Below are 14,376 nucleotides of genomic sequence, written 5' to 3'. Positions count from 1 at the left end.
TCCCTCTTTCCCTCTTTCCCTCTTTCCCTCTTTCCCTCTTTCTCTCTTTCTCTCTTTCTCTCTCTCTTTCTCTCTTTCTCTCTTTCTCTCTTTCTCTCTTTCTCTCTTTCTCTCTTTCTCTCTTTCTCTCTTTCTCTCTTTCTCTCTTTCTTTCTCTCTTTCTCTCTTTCTCTCTTTCTTGTGTAAGGGAGAGGTACCCATTTAACAAAAGACCAAATATATTTGTTAGCACAAAAAATTTGCTTCTAGGCATTGCAGTAAAATGGAAAGATTCTTTTTTTTTTTTTTTTAATTTTATTTTTTTGCAAAATGTTCCTATTGTAACTGTAGTCCCAAGCACAAAATTTTCATCAATTTAAGTGGAAAAAGAAGCTGATGTATTATTTAAACCCATAGTTCCCTCCTTCCCCCTAGTAGGAGATCTACTGGTAGGAGATTTGGTACGTTCTTCTAGAGGTTTGGAATATAAAACCTAGAGCCCAAAGGCACAGGGAGCTCTCAACTCCTGATCACAAGGTATTCTGCAGGCGAGAAAGGCAGTTACATTGCTGTATACTATCTGTTGAATATGTTGGATTATCACTAATCACATTCATTTTTAAGTGTCAATCAGATCTTTTTATACCTAAAAGAAAACAAGGAAGAGCTACACTGAAGTTAGATGTTGTACAATAGGATTGTAATACTTGTAGTCAAAGTGCTTCTCAAACTTTTTGCAGATACTCCAACATCTTTGAACCATTTGACAGAAAAGAATAGGCAAGGGCAACAATGATTGATCTATGTTTTTAAGAAAAAAATTGAAACAATATTTCCACCAGGGGCTTCAGACACACATTGATATATTTATCATGGGAAAACACACACACACACACACACACACACCACACACACACACCACACACACACACACACACACACACACACACACGACAAAAATACAAGTACCAGCCTTTGAATCACTAACATTGTAGCCTGGTACAAAAATTTACAGCTGTAATATAAGATTCATTGCCACTCTCTTGATTTATAGGAAAAATCTCTTGCAGTTGAGCAAAGACATAAATATTAAACTAAATCACAAAAACTACTTTGAACTAGTGCTAAGGATACTCCTAAACTCACGGGGCCAAGACAACATCAAACTTATGCTGCAACACAATCAGGATGAAAAGTTTTTATTTCCTCATCCATTATGCCAAACATCACTTGACAGCTGATCTGTAACATCACAGATTATTTGAACGTATTTGTTCTATAAGCACAACTGTGGGACTCAAGGACAACATGTCTGATGAAATTACATCCGTGAATTTCTGTCCTTATGATTTATCATTTTCATGTTGTTGACAAATTATTTATATAGTTTATTTTACTAGTGTATAATGCAAGGAAACTTTATATGTTCTTGAAAAATGGCTTCATAAACTACTACAGTCTGTCACATAGTTATTAGAGTGCATAGATAGGTAATAATGCCTGCACTAGGCTATTATTATTTGTCTTTTTAGGTCACTACAGACATTTGAAGTGTTTGCAGTCCACAGATAATACCGTCACAAGCATGGAATAATAGTCATTGAGTAATATGGATTTATAAAATTTTAACAAAATTATTACTTATTTAGAATGAACTTGTGAGTGCCAGTCTTAATGCTTGGAGAACTTCAGTGTTATCCTATATCCCACTATTGAAAATCTTCCCCAGTCTACAATTTACAGACTTTAAGATAAAAATCAGTACAAACTTTAGGTAAAACACACAAGCATCTCATCTTGCTGTAGTTCCACTTCGTGCCATATGAAAGGCCTGCACATATTTGCAGGGCTGAACCTGCTGGTTGTAACATCCGTAATTGTCACTTCACCATGGACTTGGCTATAATTGTCCTTACAGTGTTGTAGTGTTGTCTGTTGTTTTTTTTTTCTTTCTTTTTTTTTTTGGGGGGGGGGTATTCTCATTACAGACTGACCTATCTTTTTGCTTTCCCAGTTTTATCCATTCTTTTGCTAGGACATTTCATGGTTATCTGAAGCATGAAGCCAGGGAATGGAAGTATCTTTCCTAGAGCATGATATACCCGATACAGCATAAAGAACAGGAGAGGGAACACTTAAAATAAATGATAAATGGGCATATATATTAGAAAGAAAAGGAGGCATGGAGAGACAAGACTTGTATGAATGAGAGCCTTGCATGATTGCTTTGAGATCAGATGGGGTCATGGACATGTCTAAATAGGAGGAAAATAGGAGGGAGAGGCTTCCCTGGCTGCTCTCATGGCCACAAGCCAAGAAGCACAGGAAAGTGGAGCTGCTTTCTCCCTCTAAACAACCAGGAGAAAGAGGTCAAAAGACAAACCAGCCTCAAGAGCAATTGGTGCTAATGTGCTATTTTGGATAATGATGGTCCCCAGTTCCTATATAGAGATTTTTCATCTCTAGATCTCATAGCTCTTTATCTCAATTTTGCAGATTGCAAAACAGATTAATTACAGTAGCAGCATTAGTATAATTAGTGCTGATTATTCTCTGAGCTTTCTCTTCTTTAATCATCTAGGCTCTGAACCTGTAAATTGGAACAAAATCCCTATTTATCAAATGTGTGTAGGTTTTAGCATCTGAAGAGGGTGGGTTTTTGCTTAGGCTGCTCCACCTTGAACTCAGGCATTGTTGAAGAAGCTTTGGAAATATTTCTTTAGGATTATAATGATTATAGATGGATCAGGATTTGGCACTTTTTTTTTTTTTTTTTTTTTAATAACATCAGCTGTTGGATATCTGAGCATTTTGGAAAGGAAAGGAGAGAAAAAGCAGCAGCCCTACCTGTGCACAAGTTACACTGATTCAATATATAGGTGGTTTGAAGTGACTGGTTTAGTCTACTCAGGCTGCATAACAGTTATTGTACACAGTGAAGGCAAAATGTACAATTTAAAAATAGCTAGGACAAGGAAAAGACTTTTGTTCTCATCTTCTAGACTTCAGTCAAGACCTTAAGCCACCAGTATTTTCTTTTTTGAGAAAAATTGATGGGGTTTACCTGAAGACATCATGGTTTACCGTTCTAGGATGGGACTGTGATCTGCTTTCCACGCCTGTAGGATCAGCTTTGGAGATACACTGGTTTTGTTTTCACTCTCACCAACAAACGGACTAGTTGTGAAGTGCAAAGATATGCAGCTTGCCCCATTCTTCCCATCCTCTGTCCCCTGGCTCAGTGCTGAGGAGCTGTTGTTGAGTTTTAGTAGCAGTAAGTTTTCTAGTTTGTTCTTAGTAGAACTTGGTTTTATTCTGGTCTTTCTTGATATTATTGCTGGTTCTCTGTTTACAAATGTGGAAAAAAAACTGATGAAGAATAACTTACTGGAGACTCATAAATTACCATAGATATGATAATTTATCTCATAAAACACCTTATTTATGCTGTTACTCAGGAACTGAATCTGTGTTAAATGGTCAGGGAAAGGACTTCAGTGACCAACCTGGACAAGTTAGCGTTGTCCCTATTTGAGAACTGACAAGAGAAAAGAAAATATTTTCTGAAGAAATAAGGCCTATAGAATACCTGTTCATTATCATACGATACCTTTGTATTAACAAAACCTGATTATGATGAGATATCATACCATGACAGAAAGAAAAAAAAAAAAAATGCAAACCATAGCTGTGATGGAATGATGTAAGAAAGGGAAAAAAGCAATATTTGCTTCATCTCAAATCCATCAGTAAGTCTAGGAGCTGATAATGCTTATCCTTCATTAAGAACTTTCTTCTGGAGCTTTTTTTTTTTTTTTTTTCCTCCTTAAACTGCTGTGAAAATACTTAGTAATGATGGTGAATAGTTTTTTTCTAATTTCAGATTCCCCTATACAAAAATCTTTCTCTGGCATACATATCATATAAATGTCTACCTAGCTCTCTGATTTACTACTGATTGCTTTCATTAAGCGTATCCTGTTACTCATTTGCTTCTAACTCTGGCATATTACTTCTGTGTTTAAATCTTTTATGTTCTGAGCTGATATAAGTATTTCAAGGATGTAAGGGATGGATACTTAGGCTTGTTATATTGCCCTAACAGCCATTTGCCTTCTCCAGCACTAGGGCACAGCCAAGTGCTGACAGATCAGATGGAGGCAGTCCTGATGAGGAGTGCACAGTCCCCTCACACCCCAGCAGGGCAGTGGAGGAAACCTGGGAGTTATTGGTGCACACAAACAGCCTACGGGAGAAGACCAAACCATGAATCTGCTCCCACAGCACAGAAACCTTGGAATGAGGTAAAATGTCTATTATTTGCTATTTTTGTCCTAATATTAACTTTTAATACAAAAATTTAACATTTTACTGCTCTCTTCACTGCTTGACAAGTTGATAGCAACAAAGAGTTTCCTTTGAGCTTCTCCCCACCCCAGTTTGATAATCATTCTCTAACGACTGGGAAAGTCAGCGTTAAGTCTCTCTAATTCACAAACTCCCAGTATTTTGCCCATTATGTTTTCTTTTCTTCATCTTTTGGTAGCTGCAGCAACTCTTCTCAAAGTTAAAAGTAACATAGCAAGAGGAAAAAGTCACAGTCATACCACCTTGGTCCTTTCTCGACCTCCTGCTTAGTTAAACAACTTGCTGGAGATCTTCAATTGTTCATCCTGTTTAATTGGAAAACATCTGGGACTGTGCTAAAAGCATTCCTTTTAATTTATTAGAGTTAGGTTGTAAGTAGTTTTCTGATACTCAAAAGTGGCTGAGGACCCAGAGAGTAGGGGGAAGAGATGTGGGGTTGAAACAGTGGCCTGTGAGAGTTTGTCCCCCACAAGCACAGCCTGACCCTCTGCTCCAGTCACAGAGGGGTTTCTGCCAAGGCTCCTGTTTGCAGAGCAGGGGAAGAAGGATGGTTGTCCTGGGGTGCAAGGGCACAAAATGGAAAGACTAAGCTACATCTCAAAAAACAAAAACAACAAGAAACACAAACTTGAAACATTTTTTCCCTTTTCAATTCAATGGGGATATGCTTTGAAGGATACCTCTAATCCTCAGTGTCTCCACAAACTTCTGCAAGTGATATGACTGTACAGTGCCTTACAGTCAGACTGGTATATAAAGGAATGATCCAACCCCTTTAGTTAGTTTGTTGACAGTATCCCCATTTTGGAGGGTTTCCCCATAAGCCGTACTGTGAATCAGCTGTTGGCCTTATCTTGTTAGCTATGCATCTCAAATGTATTTAGACTTTGTTTAAACTTGATGGTTAAGTTATTCTCATATTTCTATCTTTTAAAAAGTGCTTAGTCTTTTTCCTCTGTGTGAGGAAAAAAAGTATTTTTATGTGGTGACTCATCTCCTAGATTTAGCATTACCATATGCTGTTGATTGCTTATTTAAATTACATTAATAAAATGCTGAAGTTTGGTTTCAGTGACATTATTGAGTGGGGGGTGGTGCATTAATTGCAATGCATGATATTTAACTGCATTCACTAGAGATTTAGCATGTATAAATTTTTATTAGAGAAGTAATACTTGCCTGGTGAACAGGGTTATAGTGAGAAGGGAAAATTAATCTCTGTGTTTACAGGATCTTTTTTTAAAGGGAAAGCATATGTGTCTTTTCCATATCAAGTAGTGTTGAATCCATGCTTGCCCTCAACCTTTTACTTGTACTCCACATGCCATCAACCAAAGTTCTCTGCTTCATTCCCTTCTTCTTTAAATAGTCACAGGAAATATATGGTCCTCTTTCAGATTCGTCTCTGTACTTCAGATATAGTTTCTCTGTTTTGGAGAAACTTCAGGTACAGTTTTTTCTCCTAGTTTTCCAAATCTAAGATGCTGCTGAACTTAAAAGGGTAAGGATAGATCTGGGGGGAGAGAGCCAAAATTACATCATATGTTCCATTTTATGGCATTTTTCTAGTCTGTTTCTAACCTTTCTAATAGCAGTAGATTTACCTGCTTGTTATTATTTATTTATTTTTCCCTAAAATCATGCTTTAAGCTATATCACCTTTTTAGTTCTTTTTGTTCTTATTATAAATGCTATTCCGTGGTTGCTTACTTCACTAATTCCTGTAGTAGCTGGCTTGTGAACATAAGCAATACCATCCCAGGATTAGGACTTCTGTATACAGAGCCTTTAAAACACCACCTTCGCCACTAGTGGATTGAGAGATGGGAGGAAGTCAGACATTAGCTGAATACACAAATGTATAATCTGTATCAACGTAATCAAAGATTTTCCACAGTTGCTGATATTTTGTAATCTAAGTTTTTAAAGGGCTTTAGTCTGTAGCAGTAAGGGAATGCTCAGCAGAATCTAGTTCATAGACTGTGGGTTACTCACAACTGGGCAGGTATTTGTTATTGTAGTGTGTAAAACGAGACCTGGCACTGAGGAAATAAATAAGAGTGTTTTTTCACCTTATACTGTATTAGTATTCACATCGTGGTTATCACATTTCATATATTTAACCAAAAGTCACATTACTGAACCTCTATTACATTCCAACAGCACCTCCAGCTGAGCTGACCCAGCTCCTAACTTCTGTTGCATTATTAGGAATTGGAGCAACCAAAGAACTCTGTACAAGTAGCAAATTATCCACTTCTGTATACTTTGCTAAATCACACACACATTGAATTGTTTTCATGACTATCTTATATGTTCAGCCTATCTCTTCACTGAATCTGAGTAGAAGGGTACAGATGCATGTAGGCACAGTTGTTACCCCTGTATTGATCTCTGCTGTGTGATGGCATGTAAGTGGGAATAAATTAAAAGGGAAACAGGGTGTTCGTCAGAATCAGTTCTGAAATGGAAGCACAGGTGGTACAATGACAGTGATATTAATCTATCAGCCTAAGATGAAGGCAAAAATAAGGAAACTATTGATTTTTTTAACATTGTTAGAATCAGTAATGTATCACTTCCTTATGAGAAATGACCCATCCTCCTCCCTTCCAATCCTGTCACTTTTGTAATGAGTTTTTATTAGATATCCTATTTTTTTGTAAATCTTCTGTAATATTATACCACATACTTCTTAGCAGAAAACAAACCATCTCTGTAAGAAAGCTTGTTAAATTATTTAATTCCACTTAAAAAAAAAAAAAAAAAAAAAAAAAAAACTGGCAGTTAAGTCAGAATTGTAAGAAAGTAGTATTGAGAATAGAATTAGGGATATAAAAATATTTTTTGCCTTCCTTGCTTAAGTTTTTTCCTTTGTCAGGCAAAGCATTCATCTTAAATATATGCTTAAATCTTAAATCTTTCTCAAGACTTAATGCCAACAACCATTAGTGAAGTAGAGTACTTGAACATCTTCATGCAAAAATGTACATCTGAACCAACTGGGTGATCAGCAACCTTTAGAAAATATGAAGCCAAAACCCAAAACAATAAAACCCATCATATTCTGGATTTCTTTTGTTAATTATGTGAAAGAATGTGATGCTCTGATTGTGCCATACTGGTGCACAATGGAGTTCAAGTGCAGTGCAATATCAATTATTTAAATACTTGTTGTAAGACAGAAGGCTCAGGGATTTCATCCTGAAACATTCCAGTGTTCATATATCAATATACCAAAGCTGGCATTTCTGTAATTTTACACTCTGCTGTCTCTTCTTCACAGTCACTCTTCTCACTGACCTTAGAAGCACCTACCTTGAAGGCAGGTATTGCCAAAAACCTTTGCACAATCCTTAACCTCAGTTTTACACCTTCTTAAAAGTCTTAGCAAAGTTTCTTATGGAATCAAAGAGCTAATTTCCTGTGAAAAGGACAAAAGTTATTATTTTTGATGGATTTTAATGTATTTCTGATGATTTCATTGAAAAGTGATTCCTTTTTTTGCTTGTGTTTTTATCAACAAAATCTTGTCACTTCATATTAAATATAGATGTATTTTTAGAGAATAGAACTTTTTAGTTGAAAGCTTTAAAATATAAAGAATAAAAGGCTGACTAACTGGCCTATGTTATTCACACAATACCAGAGAAACAGACCTTATGCCTTTTCATCTTCTGTAATGTTAAAGAGGTTTATCTGGAGTTCATTAGTTTTCCCATTTATTTTGGGGGTTGGGAAGCAAGGGGGTGGTGTGAACTATTCTGTTCAAAATAACAGCATAAACAATATCAGAGCAAAGGACAGCATGAGAGAGCATGACATCAGAGGGATTTATTTTCAGCCTACAGCTTTTAAATCATTTTTACTGTTCTCCAAATATTTCTCTTTATGTATATTTTTTTTATGTAATCATAAAGAATGCCATGTTTCATCAAAGGTACATGATTTTTTTATTATAATAATATACACTTTAATAATAAAACACTGTGATACAATCAGTCATCAAATTTTAAAGCTATATGCTTTACATTGTCAACTTTTTAAGAAAATTAATGAACCTTCTAGCTGAACATTCACCTGTACACTAGATCACTACTTATGATCAGTTCCAGTGTAAGTGACAAAAGGTGCTTTTTCTTCTGAACTGCATGGGTTATTAAGTATTCCTTACACACTGATTACAAAGAATACTTGGAGTTACATGTAAACCTACAACATTCTTTCAGTGCCTTATAGCTTGGTATTTCATTCTTTTAACACTTTGATTTTTAGTGGCAAAAAATAAAGCATGCCACTTAAATTTAAATCTGTATTTGTGCATCATACGAACTTTTATTCTCTGCTTCTCTAGGATTCAGGCATGTCTTAAATGTTTTACTGAACTGAGACCATAACTGTGACATAGGGAACAGATGCTGATGAATTATATTACTGTCAACAGGGCATATTGAAAAGACATAATATTCTTGGAGTAGATGAGCTAAGACAGACAATTTATGAAATAAAATGAAGGACCTAAAATATTTTGTATAGCATACAGAGTTTTGTTTAACTGGAACCACGGATCCTTTGTCCTCACTGCTAAGGAGCATGTAAATATCTAGAAAATAATTACAGTTGACCCACAAATTCTCAATATGAGAGAAATTATTATTCCTGTGTGTCCTGGGCCACAGGCCTCTGATCTTGATTGTTTTAGGGACAGTCATGCAAGAACTTAATTTCCTTCTTCTTTGCCGGTCTGTTTTTTGTTGTTGTTGGTGGTGGTGGTGGTGTTCTGTTTTGTTGTTTTGTTTGTTTGTTTGTTTGTGATTGTTGTTGTTATTGTTTTTTTCTGTTGGTTTGGTTGACATTAGAAGCTGCTTTAAGCTATATCTACGTGGATTTGATCCTAAGGATCACTCACATCTGAGAGCCAGAGAGAAAAGGGTTGAAATGTGAATGGAGTCATGAGTAAACAACTATGCAGGAAAACCGTCTGTCATGGTTTTAAATTAAAACAGGTTTGCTGAATGTGAACTTTACAAGATAGACATGGTGGATCAAATTAAGGGGAAGTAATCTCCAGCTACAATGGGCAGCATAGGCAGAAAAAGTAACCTCTGCACATGGTCAGGGGAGAGGTTGGACAAAGACCACTAGTCTGAAAAGCCAGAGTAAGTAAGCAAAGTAGGGAAAATGTAATGTCAGGAGATTAGAAAGGTTAAAATAATACATAATTTCAATTCATAATTTTATGTTAAAATTAATATGATCATGGATATTCATAGTAGAGACTTGTGTGCAGCTCTTGGGAGAAATGGTGACTTAACAGCTTGCTCTCTGCCTCATCAAGAAGTTGTTTAGTCCTCAGGTGGCTTTTCAGAGTAGCTCTAAGCAATCTAATGGAAAGAATAGCAAAAGAATGCCATCTGTTACTTCCATGTCATTAGTATCCACTGATCCACGTAGCAAATGAGGTATTCCTCCTCATTTGCACAGTGTGTATGTGGACCAGCAGTATGGTGAACACCTTGGACAATTTGTGCTTTGAGTATAACATTAGAGAAAATCAGCAGAGACAAAACATGAGAGAAACAAGCATTTCTCTTAGAGCATATCCATCATCTCACAATCTTAAAATATTTTCATGTGAATGTGTTACTGAGATTTATTGAAAATGGTTCTTCTTCAGCTACTCTGATCTGTGGGCCTACAGCGTGATTTCTAGCCCCTGTATGGGGGTGAGTGCTGGATCTGGGGGTGAGTGCTGGATCTGGGGGTGAGTGCTGGATCTAGCCCCTGTATGGGGGTGCGTGCTGGATCTGGGACCTATGGCATTTGTGGGATGTCCTGGTAGGCTGTCACTGATGGCAGACCAGTGTGCCCATTGATGTGCCCATTGCCCAGCCATATTGTGTGTGAACCACAGTAGAAAACAGTATGGGGGATTTGATAAGGATGATGACTAAAGATAAGGTGCCAGCCAGTGCTAGCTGTTGAAAAGGATGAATTCAAAGACTGAGAAGTGCCAGCCTTATGTATCTCTTATTTTAACAAAGCTGAAACTTATGAGAATGAGTTTGGAACCATTATGTCCCAGGAAAATGTGCAGTTTTCAGTGCCCTCATCTCTTAGGGGTGTGTCCCTGAACCTAATGTACAATTTGTTCTTAGTTTTGCAAAAGGACTAGAGAAAGTTTTATGCTTGATGATTTGTTCCCTGATCTTTTTATTCATACAGCATCAATTGCTGCGAGTCTCTGAACCTGACAGAACAACTGTGTGATTTTAAGAAATATAAATAGGGAAAAGCTGTTTTTTAAGATTTCCATTTTCTTGTCCATAAGGCATATAAAATCAACTCATCTGTAGAAATGCAAATAACTTACATGTGAGGACAAGCTGAAATTTAGCCTTCTTGGGCAGATTATATTTATCCATCAGCATTCACATATTGTCTCATCAACACATGTAGACACTTCTATTTTTGAAAAGCCTCATTTATCACTTGTTGAATGTTTGAAGCTGAACTGCTTTTTCTCAAAAAGTGTTCCTTAGTTCCTTAGATTGACAGATTCTTATGTGAACTAAAAAAAAAAAAAAAAAAAAAAAAAAAAAAGCTAAAAATTCACCCACCTTGCTATGTGTGCTATGTAAGGAGCCACACATTTTCTGTATGAAAGCTTTGAAACTATGATGAAAATGCAACTTTTCATCAGTTGGCTTATGGACTTAGATATGCTGATAACTGTCAATTTTTAACTCTTTGCAGGCCTTTTGCTACCTTTACCTTTTGTCTTATATTACAAACAACATTTAGGTAAGACAAAGGATTAAAATTTGCTTTTAATATTGGATTAATCATGGCCAAACTTATGTTATGTCCCTGCTGCAATAACCGATTCTGTGCAGAAGGAGCTGGCCTAGCTGAGTTTTGTTTTATTCCCTTTCTAATAGGAAATTTGATCACCACAGTTCAGTTATTGCCATGGTCCGGCTCCAACATGTAATTGCATCCTGGTGCTCTGAAATGATCCTGTTTGCCCATGTGGAGAACCCGGCTCTTTACCACCCGTAGGGGTGTTTTTCATCAGAAGGAGTTTCTCCTGCTTTTCAACCCATGTTCCTTCCTTTTGATTCTTTCAGGCAGTGGGTTAACATCCCTCATATGATCTGTCTGAAAATTGTCTAGAAACAGAAGGGTATGTGAATCTCAGGATTGCCACCAGAGTGCTGGAGGATGACCAGGATTTCTGATCTGACTGTTCAAGCTTCCATTTTCTCTTGCTGATTTTATTTTATTTTTATTTATTTATATGACTGAACATATTCCAAGTTGACATGAGATCCACCGTTTAAAGCAAAATTGAACAGATCTGGTATTTCTTACCTTTCTTAGGAGGAAATACTGGTAAGTAAGAAACAAAGCATAAAGAAAAGGAGAAAAAAAAAAAAAAATGAACAACTTAACTAAATTCACATGAAAAGTAGGCACATTTCATATACGTAGTAGTATATACGTGTCATTAGATATTGAGGTTGCATATGAAGTATGTTAGAAATTAATAATGAAGGTTTCGCATTTAGAAAAAAAATAGTTATTCCTTACACACTTTTCATTTACTGTTGGTTTTATAATTAGCTGTTTTGTACCTCAGAATAGTTTCATTCTCCTTTTTTCAGGTGTTCATACATCTTTAATCAGCCAACATACATATTTGTCTTACCAACAAATGCATGATATGTTATGTATTTCATCACTGAATGGCTTCCAGAAATTAATTTCTATATCTAGTCTTCTTGAATCAGCAGAACACCTCTATTAATCTTCATTCCCTATAAAGCATTTTTTTAAATAGAGGTTTATCCTCATTCTTCTGTTCTATATTCAGCTTTGTCAGAAACACCGCGTGCCTTTATTTCTTTAAAATATTAGCTTACTGAAAATTAAAACTGCTATTTATAAGCAAGAGAAAGAGAATCTGCATATTTAAAATCATTAAAAGATGGATGAGCAGAAAAATCTTAGCAGATGAAGAATTTCTTTGCAGAAGCCCAAGTAATTAAGGGGTGAATTAATACTGGTAAAAACATTACTCCTTACTCACTTCTTTCAGTAACTTGAGATGGATCACAGATTACAAAACTATATTTTCTTCTGCTCTAATGCCATGTGCAAGTTGGTCAAATGTAAGGAATTGCAAGCTACCAGGTTCAAACTGTTAAACCGAGGACTTGGAGAAAGGATCTGGTGCAGATATATATTTTCTAGCCACCCTTTGCTCTAGAGTGACTGAATTAGAAGCAACCACATGGGGCGAGTACTGGTTTTGTACAGGTGTATGTACCTCTGCATTTCTGACAGTGTCAGTCATCCGGTAAGATTTATGTAGATACCTGGAGAAGAATGAAAGTGCTTTTTCCAACAGTGCTAGGGATTTCTCCCTTTGGCCATGCACCACCAAAACTTCATTTTAGTCAGATGTATTTGTCCACATAGCAGTAGATAACCTGAAGCACATGACTCACAACTGCTTTATTCTGTACCAGCACTTAAAACGTAACTTTGTGCCTTGTCTACTTAATTATGATCTGCATCATTACTATGGGATTTTTCAGAATGGCTCGCCTAAAGTTCCTTTACTGGAATTTAAACCCTTCTAACTCATTTTTCCTGTCCACCATGGGCATAAGTAACTGCTTTCCTCTTTCTGTAGAGCTACTTTATACATGTTTGCATGTCATAGAGCATGCTGTCATATGCCTTTCTCACTATTTGCTAATCTGAATTAAATGACTTCATTTATTTCTGTCATTCCTTATAACTCATATTTTCTAGATCTCTGATTATTCTGTGCCTCTTACCATTCAGTTTTAGCTCTAAAAACTACCAAACACTGAACTTGTGTGTTTAATTTTGCTTAGACTAGAAAAGAGCTAAAAAGGTTGAAAATGTATATATAGAAGAAAGGACTCCTGTGAGAGTAATAATCAGCTAATGAAAGCCTTTGAGTGCTCAGATGGAGAAATCTCAGCCAGTTATATAAATTTGATGAGACAGAATAGGTCTTCAGGGGAGATGGGTAGAAGGAGAGAGGCATCATATAAAACAAGTAAAGGCTTCCTAGATGTGAGGAATGATATAGAAAAAGACTGTTCTTTCTCTGCATGAGAAATATATAAAACATACACAGACATTGTCACCACTGATTGAGAAAAAAAGGTGCAAAATGTAACATAACTCTAAGACTGATGTGTGCCTAAACTCACTTCTTTCTATAAGGTGGGCACAACAAATAGTCTATTGAAGAAATTGTATACTGTATAAGTGCACTAAAAATCTGGATAAATTATTGTGATTCTTCAATCAGAAAACACAGACTAACCCTAAACTTCAGAATGCTTTTTTTTTTTTTTTAATGTGGTTATTCTTTTAAGACTATGGGGTAGACTAGAGTCACAAATGTTTTGATAATTTTTATTGCATATACAATAAGAACATATGTGCAGAGGACATTCCCCTCACCAAAACAGTTAAGCCAGTTTAAAAGTAAGTGTTAAAACAAGACTCTTTATTGCCTCCAGCCAAAGATTCCTTTTTCTGTACAAAAGTAGGCATGCCTTTAGGTCTATTCATGAAGCGCAGTTACTGGCATAAGGAATAATAAAAGAAATATTCAATGGTTTAGGGCAAGACCAGCATCCAAAATAGTCTTTAAATTACAAACAAATTGGTGAAGGCACTTAAAGTCCAGAATGAGCCAAACCATACTTACCTGTGATGACAAATGCACAAAATTGCGTATGGCTGGGGATGTCACTCTGATCTGGAAGTAACTGGAGGGGGGAATAGCACTTGGTGGGGAGTTTCATGCATTCGCTGTCTTCATACTTGTCCTTTGACAAACATCTGCTTGTGTCTACTCCTGGAGGGAGACTCTTGGAATACCTGACCAGATGCCGACTGGCATTTTTGTATTCTTAGCTTACATTCAAGGGAGGATGTCACCCATTACTTTCCACCATTCCTCTTTTTGAGTCACTT

General features: G+C 36.4%; 1 long non-coding RNA gene across 4 annotated transcripts in view; it reads left to right on the top strand.

The window, feature by feature from the left end:
- The window catches only part of LOC118166539, an 80,913-nt gene that overhangs the window by 19,500 nt on the left and 47,037 nt on the right, over nucleotides 1–14,376 (top strand). For all 4 annotated transcript variants that reach the window (XR_004750566.1, XR_004750565.1, XR_004750567.1 and 1 more), the window contains one exon: nucleotides 4,102–4,283. This is a non-coding gene — a long non-coding RNA (uncharacterized LOC118166539). The remainder of the gene's footprint in view (nucleotides 1–4,101; nucleotides 4,284–14,376) is intronic.

Source organism: Oxyura jamaicensis, chromosome 4, assembly GCF_011077185.1.
Source record: "Oxyura jamaicensis isolate SHBP4307 breed ruddy duck chromosome 4, BPBGC_Ojam_1.0, whole genome shotgun sequence".
Taxonomy (NCBI): Eukaryota; Metazoa; Chordata; class Aves; order Anseriformes; family Anatidae; genus Oxyura; species Oxyura jamaicensis.
Note: the sequence above shows the minus strand (reverse complement) of the source record. Positions and strands in the feature narration are given on the sequence as shown.